Genomic DNA, 13436 nt, shown 5'->3' on the forward strand with positions numbered 1-13436 from the left:
ATGGATGAAATGAAAAATCCCAGCCCGGTGCACAGAGGGAATATGCAAAGTGCGGAGCAATCACCTCTGTGCATGAGCCTTGCTGTGAGACACCCGAAAAGCTCTGCCTGCGACTCCCCACAGGGCGTGGGATTCCCTCCTCCCAGGGGCTTCAGGTTTTGAAATGATGGTATTCATTAATTTCGAAAGCAGCATCCCTTTATGCTCTGTGGGATCATCATGTGGAGGTGGTAAGAGTGCTGTATGGATAAGCTTGCTTTTAGCTTTACACACAGAGCATCTCCAGCGGTGCAGGCACCAGGCAGGATGGGTGTCTGCTCCCAGTGTGGGAAGTGCTTGCCCTGGGGAAATCTGGCATGTTGCAGATCCCCCCACTCCAGAATTGCTCCTGAGCACAGGAATGCGTGTTTGCAAATGAGGTGATGCAGGGAGCTGTGGGCAGGAGCCGAGGCTGGTTTGCAGGGGTGACCCTCTGGATCTCCCTTGGGTGCAGAGGCGATGGCTGGTTCCTACCAAAGCCCCTTCTGCAGACACAAAGTGGAGTGTTGGACTTCAAGGTAGTCACAGACCCAGGCTTTGGGGAAACTCAGTCTCTCTATTCATAACTTCTCTTTCAGAGAAGAAAATGCCTTTCAAATGGCATTTTTCAAATGTCTTTCAATTTTTAAATGCTTTAATTCCGCCCTTGCCAACGCAGCTCTTTGCTTTCGTGCATCATCTAATAGCACACTGTAAATGTGTTTCCACACGGTCATTTCTGCGTGTGCAATATCAACATCTGTGCTAAAACCAAGCAGAAATTTCTCCCTGAAGCGATATTTTGTTCAGTATTATTGTTACTTTTTCTTTTTAATGGTTTGCTTGTCATGGGGGCTCTTCGGCCTCTTAGTTTCAGGAAACGAAGGCTCCCTGCTTCTTCCTCCTTGTCAAAACCAGCCTTGACAGGCAAGAGCAACACAACCCTTATCCCTTCTGCTGAGAATGTTTTACTTAGTGCTCACTAAAATTATGCTGCACTAAAGCACCTTGTTGAACTGGGGCTTGGCCACCCTCTTCATCATCACACAAAGCCCAGGTTAACATGTACAGGCATTGGAGAAAGGCCATGCGCTGCAGCCAGACTAGCCATCCTTCTTTAGAGCTAAACTTGGCAGTAGATAAAGACTACTGGTTGGAGATCGAAGAGATGCAAAATAACTAAATAGAGAGGTTGCTGCTATAAAAACAACCCACAGGAGGCAATGGTTACCCTCCTGCAGTAGCTGAGATGCTGCAGCTACTCCTCAAGGTCTGATGTAGTTAATCCCTGTGCAGTGCTGTTATCTTGTCCCCACTGTGAGCATGCAGGAAACTCAAAATTTGTCCTGTTCCAAAAGCCAGCATGGGATAACTATGGGTAAAGAGGTGCTCATTGAAGGTATCAGCAGCACCTGTGTTGAAGGTGCTGATGAAGGTCACAAACAGCTGAGCAAAGTGCTGATTTCTGCCTCGGGAATTGCATTTAAGTGCTGTTATTTTACTAGCATTCCCTTGTAGAACCTTCAGCAGCCTCTTGTGTTTGCCCTGGCTTGCTGCCTGCACTCTTTGCTTTGGAAATTGCTTTTCCAGAGCCAGTTTGTTGCCACTGGTGCCACAGTCTTCCCCATGCCCACCAGGATGCACTCCTGAAGCAAGAACCAGAACATGAGCAGGCTGTGGGATGCTGTGCAGGTGACAATTGCTTTTCTGAGAAAGGGCTGATGTGCAGGGCTGGCATGGGATGGGGAAAGGGAGGCTTTTGTACAGACCTTGGAATTTCTCCTGTTAAGTAGGTGTTAAGTATTATTTTGTCCCCATCATAACCACAGTGATGATTGTTCCCCTGTGCATGTATTTAAGCTACCCAAAGTGGGCTGCTTTGTTCTTAATTCTGATTATTTTAAGAAGCCCTTTAGCACATCAAATAGTTTCCCTCGATGAGGATTTATAGGAAGGTCCTGGGAGCATGCAAGGTAATGTTTTTCCAGTAGCCAAAGCTTAACCTCCTCTTAGATCTTTATTTCTGCTTTGTCCTGGGTTTAACACGGAGATTGTGGAGCTGCAGCAAGTGCTCAGTTACAGCTAGCAGGATGAAGGAGATGTGTTGTCAGTTGTTTGATTTCTGATCCCATTTGAATATGTCAGTCAACTGCCTTGAATCAAAGCAAGTGAGAAGGAGCTTTTAATAGTTGTGATTAGGAACTTCAAACTTACCTTCCTTTTTTTATTACAGACACTAAGTAAATGGTTGGCGGGCTCTTGTAAATCATAACATTTCTATATATATATCAAAGAGGCTCTCTGCCAAGCTGCTGGCAAAGACAGTGTCTATTCCTATTGACTTTTCTTCCCCCTTCAGATTACTTTTGCATTGAATAAATTCAAATCATAATGTAAAAAATCAGAGATTCTTAACAAGACTTGCTAACGCTGTGATTAATGGGAGTGTAATGCAAGCTACTGTACAGCCATTAGAAACCAGTTAGCTAATTAGTGTAATCACAGAGGTGGAAGTAATTATAAGACCATAAAAGAGAGGTAGCCTAGTAACAACTTCTTCCTCTGACCCAGAACTGGTGAGAAGATGGTGGTTTGCTGGATTAGGGACAGAGAAGGGGCTGGAAGTGATCACCATGAGTTGTCCAGGCTGGATCAGACAAGAAATAAAGCAGGTTTTACAGCAGTGTGATCCAGGTTGCAGCAGAGTCCTCTGGCAATGGTGCTTCATGGTACAGCACCTCTCTTCTATCTTTATCCATTGCCACAAGTTTAGTGGCAAACTAATCAAGACACAGGTACTTGTGGTGAGGCAGGATCTGGTTGTCTCTTTCTTACTTGTATTTGTTCCTTTTCTTCTTTCCCAGGTTATTAGCAACTATAGTAGTAAAACTTCATTCACCTTGCAGTCCCTGAGCCCTGCAGGTTTGGTTTCAGGAAAGGAACAAATCAGTGTCCTAAGATGCTTAAGAAGAAAATCCTGTTAGAGGATTGCCTGTATTTATGTGGCTTATAGTGTATTTATGTCTGTTATTCACTGTAAGTTTCACAGGATTCTAACAGCTGGTTGCAAATTCCTTGTTAAGAGGGAAAAGCCTTTCTGGGCAGAGAGGAGTGTGGCAGTTGTTGCCAGAGCTATTCCCAGGAGCTGGGTGACAAACAGACCCACCACCCTGTTCAATCCTTACCCAGGCTGATGCGGACAGTCCTGACTCCTTTGTGCAATACCAGCACATTAGAGTCGTGGTGGATCCTAAACAACCCCCAAAATGCATATTTGGAGCTTCTCTGGTCTCCCAAGCAGGACTGTTCAGACTCATCTCCTGTTAATGAGAGGCATGAGACAGTGTGATGAGCTGGATCTCACCCTTGGTGATTAGAAGTGACCTACCTCTTGCTGCTAGATGAAATAGCTCCATGTAATGGGCTATAAAAAACCCTAACTGGTAATTTTCCAGTTGGGATGGGTCACCACTATGGCCACCTCCATTGGCTCTTATAATTTCTGCCACGGTTCTGTGCGTGTTTCATTTGACCTGGGTATAATGAGCAAAGAAGACTAAAGTAGCTGCAGCCACAATCAACAATCATCTGCTGAAGCTGATGAATATGCCAAGACTGCTAAGTGGGTCTTCATTAGCTATTCACATGCTAGGAGCAGCCCTTATTTATTCTGCTTTCCTAGGTGAATCTATTTTTGATTATCTTTTGTGCTTGTCTGGAGGGTGGGAGGCTGGATGGAGGGTATCACCACTGCCAGGTAAACAGATTATTGTCATGGAAAAATAGACTGTGACACCAAGTTGGCAGCAAGTTGAAAAGAAGAAACAATGTGATGCTGTTTAGAGAAGGAAGGAATCATTTTCCCCAGTGACACCTCGAGGAGGAGGCAGAACTTACCTCATTTGAGCTGCAAAGAAATGAGTAATCTCAGCCGTAGCATTAACTGTGCTTCTAACTTGTCTTTTCATTAACCTTTTTTTATTGCTGTAGCAGGGAACACTCTTTCTAGGGAGGGTTTGCAGGGCCATCACTGGAGATGCAAGCCCAGGATGTCCCACCTGAATTCTCACACGTGTGTTGCTATTGCAGCCAAGCGGATAAGCCCGGTGCATGTAGATGGGCTTGCAGTGAAGAAGGGAAACCTGATAGATATCTACAAGTCTGCTGGAGAGGGGATTTTGGAGCAGCAGGTCATGGTGAGCTTTGCTTCAGGGGCCCCTTTTGTCCGACCAGTTTGGCTGTGTGAATCACATGCTGGACATCCAGATGTGACAGTGCTAAACTCCTGCCAGCAGCAGTGTCTTTGTGAGAAAGGTGTCTTTTTCATCTGCACACCCCCTCTTCTACACTGGCCATCATTTAAGCTTTCTAATGTAAGCTCTTCTTTAAAGTCACAGCTCTCACTGTGCTGGGACCAGTTGGGTTGCAGATGCCTCTTGCCCTCCCGGCCCCATCAGTCTGCAGTGAAGACTGCCCTCTCCTGACATTGTGACTATCTGAAGGATGCAGTGGCTGAGCTAATGCCCAGCACCCTCAGCCAACTCCCACCCTGGTCCCACCTACACCAGGCACAGCCCAATGATGTCCCTTTCCAGTGAACATAGACCAACACAGCCTCATGCATGCCCTGAAGGTGCCTGATGCTGGATCCAACCTGCGTCCCCCTCCAGCAGCATGTGGGTGCTGCTTGAGAAAACACCCAGAGCACTGCATTCCTTCTGCAGAAGATTTCATAGAACCACAGACTGGTTTGGGTTGATGGGGACCTTAAAGCTCATCCAGTTCCAACCCCCTGCCATGGGCAGGGACAGCTTCCACTAGACCAAGGTGCCCAAAGCCCCATCCAACCTGGCCTTGAACACTGCCAGGGATGGGGCATTTCCATTTTACCTGACCTCCATCCTGCCCAGCACCTATTTTTTTGTTTTGTTTTTATAATCATGACAGTGTGGGAATGGGTACTGTGTTCATCTGAGTTATCTTCTTCCAGCCGAGTCTGCACTGCTGCAGACTATGTGGGTGCCACCCTGGGAAAGCCACAGTTAGCAGCGTGTTGCTCTGGGAAAGCCTTTTTGTATGAACACCGATGTGAGCTGAGCACTTGCATCTCTGGGGTTTATAAACAGCTGACCTATGAGAGATTACTTTTCTTTTCCCTTGTGCTTTTGACCTTATTTGCTCAAAAAGAAACATCATATAACTTTCCAGGAAATACCACGATTCTTCGATCTGACATGAGAATATAAGTCTGCTGTAGGAGTGCATCCATTCTGCATCTCGGGTCTTTGGACACTGGAGTTGGAATTGCAGCATCCTGAATCTGGGACAACAGGACCTCATCCCCATGCCTCTCCCTGTGAGGCTAGTCACTGAGCTGGTTCTGCACCAGTTCCTCATGGAAAAACTGGGATTTATTTTTTTTGTTCCTGAATCACTTCGAGCACCTTAAAGTTTTGTGGGAGTGGTGCAACCCTTCCCAGCCGACTCTATGGGTCTCACTGAAATAAAACACAGCTTTACAGCTCAAAGTAACCCCATTTGCCCTGCTTCAGCCTCCCCATGTCACCTCCTAGAAGAGGCCTTCAAGGCTGCTGCACTGCTGAAATGTCAGGCTCTGCACACCTTGCTCAGTGAGCACATCCCCAGCTCACACTTCTGACCGCGCGTTTCCTGCAGGTCCCTAATCGTGTCTGTACAATCAGCCTGTGCTGCCGGCACCTCCCCTTGCTATTTTGGGGGACCACAGAGGCCTCTTCAGGAAATGGCTCACATGTGGGGCTGGAGGGAGCTGCAAAGCTGTGTCTGTATTGAGCTGGAGCAGTAGGGAGGGTTATTTGAAGGTAAGAGGTTATTTGTGGGCAGACGTGGTTCTCGCACTGCTCTGCAGCTTTCTGCCTCCCATCCACCATGAGTGATTTAGAGGATATTTTACTCAAGAAGTGCACGCTTTTAGATACAGACTGTTTTACCTGGGGTGTATTCCCTCCTTTCTCTACTTTGTGGCTTATTCCTGGAGCAGGGGCCCCCCCAAACCCCACTGGACCCGGGGAAGGACTTGAAGCCGCCTTCACGTTTTGCTATGTTTCCCTCTGGACCAGGTTGGTGACATTCCCAATCCCCAAAGTGCTGGGGAAGTTGAGTTTAACTGACCCCACAACGATACACGCCTCCAAAAGCCCCAGCAAGCTGAAAGTTGTTTCTTCCTGCCTGGACCACCTTTCCTTGTCTTACCACTAGATGGGAGAGTGAGACTGGGCTAACTCGGCTGCTCCGTCCTCATCCCAGTAGGAATTCGGAGGGGAGATGAAAACTGAGAAACGCCCGCAGGTCATTGGGCAAATCCTTCCACCTCGGGGAGGGAGTGGGTAAGCCCAAAATACCTCGTTATTGTTTAACCCCAAAAGTGCGTGGTTTAGGAGGGCTAACGCTTGCCTGGTGCACCTCAATACTGGTGTCCCAGCAGTAGACACTGTGCCCTCATGCATGGGGGATTCACTTACACAAAGAGTAGATAGATTCTTGGGGTGAAATACTCAATTTTTTTCCCATATCCATCTGTCCTATGGCAGAGAGATGTGAGGAAGGCACTTGCAGTTCACTCCTCTCATCCACATCCCAAATCCCTCTTCCCAGGAAACTGGGTAAGGTAAAGAAGAAAGCAGCATCTTCTCCTTTCCTTCTACACCTTTCTCCTATAGGATTCTTGTTTAAAGATACCCCCAGAGATACCATTTCCCTGCAAAGATTGAAAACTGGCTGGTGCAATAATTACACATGCAGGAGGAGAGTCCATGCCCTGGTCTGATGCTGCTCGCCTCTGATCTGCTGCAGGGGAGGAAGGGGAAGGCACACCGCTCATTAGTCTTCTATTAAATTTACTTTCACCGCAGCACTTCCCATCTTCTGAGACTCTTCTCAAGGTTTTGCTGGAACTGGGTATGTTTGGGAGTTATATAGTGGCCAAAGCATTTTTCTCAACCAAATCAGATTGCCCAGTTTGACTATTTTTAGTATTATAAGGTTTGATGCTTTTAAAAATGAACATCTCTTGCTCCTTCCTGAGAATTCACAGGTTCTGGAAGAAATCTCGGTTGCCAAATCCTCTGACTGCCCATGTGACTGTGTCAAAATATGTAATCCCTATAACTTGGAAATGATCTTTTTGGGGGTTTTGCTGCTTGCCCAACCTTCCTAATTTGCAAGCTCTTCAGAGAAGTGACTCAACTGATTTGTTTAGTGTCTGGTACAGTTGGGCAATGAGATGAAATCATTCTAATAATCTCCCTAACTGCAGTGTCCTTGTTTTGCTTCTTTTGGGGTCTCCTGGCTTTGCCTCCACAGAAAATACGTGTCATTATCCTGTTAGAAAAAAATAGCAACTTCTTTTGAAGAGGAAGTTTGGGTTTGGGGATTTTTTGTTGTTACTGGATGTAACTACTCCTATTTTCCATAAGCAACAACCACCCCACCCTGTGTGTGCTACGAGGCCACTGAGTCACCAGCACGAAGCACTGACCAGCTCATGCACATCACTGGGGAGGACACAAAATCCCCTCCAAAGAAGAGAACAGAAGAGACATCTTTCTTCAGCTGGTAATTACAGATGGACAAATGCTTCACGGAAGCAATAGGAAAAAAAGATATTCCAGACCTGGCAGGTCCAGGGAATATTTGCCTGTGCAAATGCAGCTTGTAGCTGCTGGGGAGAGCTGGGTGGGAGCATCTGCTGTAGCAGTGGGGCTGGGTTCACTCTGCTTTGTCCATGGGCTCTGGGATGTGTGAGGATGAAAGAGCAGCCATAGGGTGTCTCATAGATGGTTAGTCATATGTCTGCTTCTGGCCATGAACACTCTTGGGGAGAAGTTACTGCCCTTGGTCAACTGAGAATTAAGAGAATTAAAACCCAGAAAAAGCACTAACTGGGGAGAGCAGCTACAAAACAACTGGTGGCATGGTGCACCGTTTTGATGCCACAGGACCAGAGGGATGAGGACACCACAGAGACTGACTTCTGGCCTCTGCCGACTGCAGGAGATGCTGCATATTGTCGCTGTGTAACGACTTTCAGCATGCCAAGTGCAAAGTCAGGCCTGCTTAGGCAAGGAAAAGTTGAGCTGATTAAGTTTCTCTTTAATTATAACAAGGAAATGGCATGTGCAAGTGTTGCTTTAGATAAGAAACACATGGCAGCCACCAAGTTTAAGCTGTATCCTGTAAACCTCTCCATTATGTGAGGCTGAGCCTTGAATTCTGGCAGCTGTAGGCTCAGGAGGGGAAGAGGAGAAAGGATTTGAGCATGGCCCAAGCTGTGGTCCATGCGACTTGTTTCGTGGGAGCCCTGAGGGATGCTAAGTGCAGAGTCTGGTGCAACCTGTGTGCATGCATGGCATCTGCTGCACTAGGAGGCAGCTTCATCAACAGTGTAAAAAGCGTGAAGTTTAAACTGATAAAGCATCCATGCAGGGACCAGCATGGAGCAGCAGACTAGCAAAGTGCAGCCTTGCTGGGAAATGTCATGTTGCTGCAGGTTGCAACCAGAGTTGTTTGGTAGCTGGCTCGCAGCATCCCTGTGAACCCTCACGATGGTCATTGAAAGCAGCTCCATGAATCTGGAACTATAGGGCTGGGTTTTAAAATCAGCCAGAACAACTGGGATCCAGACCTTATCTGAGATAGCAACACAATTACCCACATGATTTCTTCTCTGTGTTTACAGGAGCAATATTTATCCAAAGTTCAAAGTCTTTCTTTGCAGGAAGCATGTGATGTGCTTTGCAGTCACACCATAGCTCTGGTGCTATGAACAATTAAACAAATCAATTTCTGGAGCAATATTTTCTATGTTTGTAATCCCTGAGCTAATTATAGACTGGAAAATCTATTGCTATCTGGAAATCTTTCCAATACAGCTAACCTATCATGCTGGAATATATTCTTCACATACACATGCTGCTCATGACCATCTCCAGGATTATAGGGGCAGGTGATATATCAATCAATATGTATCTGTCAATAAGCATTTGTACTTCATTGCACTGCAATGGCAACACTTAACCAAAATCTGCAGGGGGGATTGGGCAGAGTAAGTAGCATGGTATGTGAGACCTGGAGCAATGTTTGTGCCAGCTTTTTAAGCCAAAGCAAAAAGAGTTGAAACAGTTCAACAGGAATCTTCAAAAATTATTATGATATAAAGCCATTAAAAGTACATGCCTCAGTTATAATGTTATTTCTTTCGTCAGGCTTTATTAAGAAAAATTAAAGTAAAACTTTGGTGGCTGAAAATAACCTCTTTAGTTTCTTAGCAAGAAAGAAGTGGTGTGAAATGGATAGCTCTATGGCTATTACACTTCAAAAATACACACAAAGAGGAAGGGTGTTGCTCTGATATGATCTCTTGCTGTACAAACATGCTGTGTTGACCATGGCAGCCCAGTTGGAGCCCAAGCCCAAATCCTTTTGCGGATGCTCTGCACTGCTTCCCATGCATGGCAGGCACTGCAGGCATCTCATCTGGGGTGTTGCCACCTCACTTGTGCCCTTCCTTGGTACAGGGGAGTTTGTGCTGCTGCTGCTAAAGGAAGAGTAAATATTCCCATTGGATACAGCTCCAGAAGCACAGCCAGTGGGTAAGGAGGAAAAACCACAGTGCAGATGACCTCCCCCGTGGTCCCGTTTGCATCTCTGCTTGGTACAACAGAGTGATGAATTCTGAGCTGTCACAACGTTTTATGTGTTCTCGTTTTGTATGTTTTTCTCTGATTATTCTTCATTGCTTTTTTTTCCAGCAGTGAGCAGAGGAAATGTGGGTTAGGGGTACATCTTTGCCAGTGCTCCCTCCCCAAGCCAGGGGATTCCTGCAGCTGCACCTGCAGCACTCTGAGGTGGTGATCCTTGTCCTGGAGCAGAGCTTCAGCTCTAGGAACCCATGAAGGTAAGGTGCAGCGGGTGCCTTATTAGCCTCTGCTAAATAACAACTTAGCAGGTTAGTTAAATTTTAGAGCTAGGCATGACCCATATAATGATATGGATTGTAATTATTGTTGTTATTAGTTACTGTTTGCATTTCTGCAGGACTCCCACATAACAGCTTAGGAGCTGCTGTTCATGGTGTGGGACATGGGTGCAGAGGAAGGAGTCCTGGCGTCTGACCCGGAACATACACTCCCATGGTGTGGCTTTGCTAATCTGGGCTGCTTTCTGCCCAAGAGCAACAGTTACCAAAATATTGTTCTTATCATCATCACAGTCAAGTATTCCCTTTTAACTCCTAAGGCTGAAATAACCTTGATGCTAACTCAGACCTGCCGGGTACCACACACTGTTCAGGCTCTGTGGGAACACATCTACAGCTGCTGCACTGAGCTCCAATTGTTTTCTCTTTGGATTATGCTGTCTCTGGACTTTTTCATCTTTCTTACCAATATAAGGTCATATTTCATTCAAATAAAACTTGATTGGAGTGTGAGAAATCACTTTTATTTCTATCTTCGGAAAGAAAGGCTGCAGTGTCTGCGCATCACCTAGTGGAAAAGACCTGAGAAAAAAGAGCTCAGGCCCTTCAGAAATCTTTCAAAGAGAAGCTGCAGCTCTTCCTTATGTCCTTCAAAATTAACACATCATACTTTGTACATGCTCAGCAGCAAAGTTCCTAAATTTGTTTCGCAATAACCCAGAGGCACAGCATTGTGGTGCTGTTGCTGGCTGGTTTAGAAAGAGGGTGAGAGCAGGATGGGCAGCGAGGGATTGTTGCCTCCCGTGATGCTTTCCTGGCTACCAGTTTTCAGTACCTTGGGGACATCTCAAACTAGAGGTTTGCGTGGAGATTATTGGGTTTAATAGCTGCCAGAGGATGTGTTGCCCATTAATTTGTCTAATCCCTCCGTGAGCAGATACACTTTTGGCTCTGCAGTGCCCTCCGGCAACAGTTGCCACTGTTTGACTCCTTTAGTTTACAGGATCTTTTGCTCTCTTGATACTAAATGCAGCTCACAGTGCTGAGCAGGATGGATTCTGATGCTCCAAACCAACAGGGTCTCACAGGTAGGATAGTTCAAAGGCTGGTTAAAAATCCCAGGGGGGATTTTCTGAAGCGCATTTCCCACTGCAAGCCAGCACTAGCCACTGCTCTTGAAAAATCCCTTCTTTATTCATTATTTATTATAGTCATTCCTGTGAATGAATTTCTAGCTCAAATTAGAGATATAATAAAACTCTAAAAAGGTTTAATACAATTATTGAATTATATTTTAGGAAAAAATCCTGTTCTGCACTTCCTTCCCAGAGATTTCTTGCTTGTTCTGCAACAGGAGATGTAAATCAGGGAAGTATTTGTGACAGCAGCATTAGGAAATGATCATTCAGGCACCAGAATTCTGTATTAGACGTTATGCCTTTAAATAAATTGTTTATTTCTGTGCTAACCTCATCTTGTAAATACATGCACACTTAACTGTATTAAAAATGTCAGTGTTCCCAGAACCAGACTTTACATGATGAATATACAACTGTTCTCTTTCTTTCCTAGTCAGCATTGTGGATCCTGGAAAAATGAGGATAGTTTTATTTAATGGGCATTAATAAGGTTTATTTCTGCACAGATTTAGCCCAAAGATTGCCATAATCATCTCAAGTCCCACGTGGTTTACAGGACTGAACTTGAAGAAACATCATTCACGGAGTGATTCCAGCTCTGGGAATGCCTCCAGCCAAATGACTTCCCTTCTGTGGCACTAGATTTACATTCATTAAAGCCCGAGTTTTAATGATTTATGGAGATTTATACAAAAATAGCGGCCCAGAGGTCCTGATGCTCCCAAAGCTTCTGACAGAGGTACAACACATCATAAATCCATTCCCCTGTGAATCATTGAATGAAAATCATTGTGGGGAGAACTGCAAGTGTTAACATGAGCCATAAAATCAGGGGGTTGGTCAAACTAAAATGATCAAAGCCTCCTAAGCCCAAGGAGATAGTCATTCACATAACAATAATATAATTATTATAATGTTAATAATAATACAACTAATATGATTACCATTGTTTATCACCATCACTGCCCTGATAATTCTCAGCTCTAATGATGGATGGGGGGGGAGATGACCCAGGGTTAGGGATGGCACCATCCTTTCAGAAACAACCTCTGTGCCGCCACTAAGCCCCAGCCAAGCCAAAACATTGTTCCCTTCAATTTTAAAAGAAAAGCCACCAGCAGTGTCAGACACTAACAGAATTCCATATCCAGTCTGGCTGAGCATGACAGATCAGGGAGTGAAAGGAAATGGTCCTGAGATGGGAGACTGCAGAGGGGAGGAGGATTTAGGCCAGATGCTGTCAAGGAAAGCTGATGTGCATCCCCAGCAGTGCAGGGGGCTGGCCTGTGCCTGTCCATCTCCTTCCCCATCTCCCTTGGTGAAGGTATCTGTGGCTCGCAGCAGGACAAGGACTACACTCTGGTGAGCACTTTTCCAGTTCTTCTGCAGTACATTTTTCCCTTTGCTCCCGTTGCACCCTTCTCTTTTGCAGGTTTTGCAGAGCCAGAAGAGGAACCGAGTGAGGCTCGACTTGACTTTATGCCAAGCCCCCGGTGCCCTTGTGCTTAGATCCCTACCACCCTGTCCATGTTCCCCTCTCTGCTCCCCAAGCCTTGCCCATCTTTTCCACCCCCTGCCTCCCCCAGCTTTCATTGCATCACATGCTTCATGCCTTTCTATAGCTTTGGCAAACGAATGCAAATGAATTCCAGCTTCTCCTATCCTTAAAATAGCTACAAACATCCAGGATAAGCCTGGTCCTGGGAAGATGCTGGGTTCTGGAGGAGCTGCTCCAGCAGCAAGGTGTGCACTGGCTCATGTCAGGCTCGTGCTGAGCCTTGGGGGCTTTAAAACTGGAGTTTAAAACAATCTTGCCCCTAGGACAGACTCCTTTCATTTACAAGTGAATCAGCAGAGATGGCAGGACTGATTTGCCATGTGCTGCCCAGCATCTTCTAAAGATTTCTGTAGGAGATAGATAGATTTCTTCCAGGTAACCCCCACCTTTTCTTGCTGCACCTTCTCTCTTGGACACATTATCAGTTACTGTTAGCTCATGCAAATCCATAGGACAAGCTCCATATTTTTACCTCTCCCTCACCCAAGAGGATGAGACAAAAAAATCACCAAAACTGAAGCAAAAGAATTACTCTGCACTTCTGAGGACAACCTCACCAAAGGCAGGATGGACTAAAATGTATTTGGAGAAGTGGGCATAGCTGAGGAGCAAGGATGCATCACCCTGAAGCTGGACACACTGATGAATGCAGCTTGGCATGGTTGAACAGGAAATGTGGGGGGGTTTCCCAGCTCAGATGCTTCTGACGCACTGCTTCACCTTTGCAGATCTTTTGTCCTTTCCACCCTGTTTATTTAAAATATAA

At 45.8% G+C, this 13436-nt stretch overlaps 1 long non-coding RNA gene across 1 annotated transcript; it reads left to right on the plus strand.

Annotated features, from left to right (window-relative positions):
• The first annotated feature begins 7499 nt into the window (after positions 1–7499).
• LOC115615058 lies at positions 7500–10516 on the plus strand. Its single transcript, XR_003993935.1, has 3 exons — positions 7500–7611; positions 9810–9952; positions 10093–10516. It is a non-coding gene; the product is annotated as an uncharacterized LOC115615058 (long non-coding RNA).
• The last annotated feature ends 2920 nt before the right edge of the window (positions 10517–13436 follow it).

This window comes from Strigops habroptila, chromosome 13 (assembly GCF_004027225.2).
Source record: "Strigops habroptila isolate Jane chromosome 13, bStrHab1.2.pri, whole genome shotgun sequence".
NCBI lineage: Eukaryota > Metazoa > Chordata > Aves > Psittaciformes > Psittacidae > Strigops > Strigops habroptila.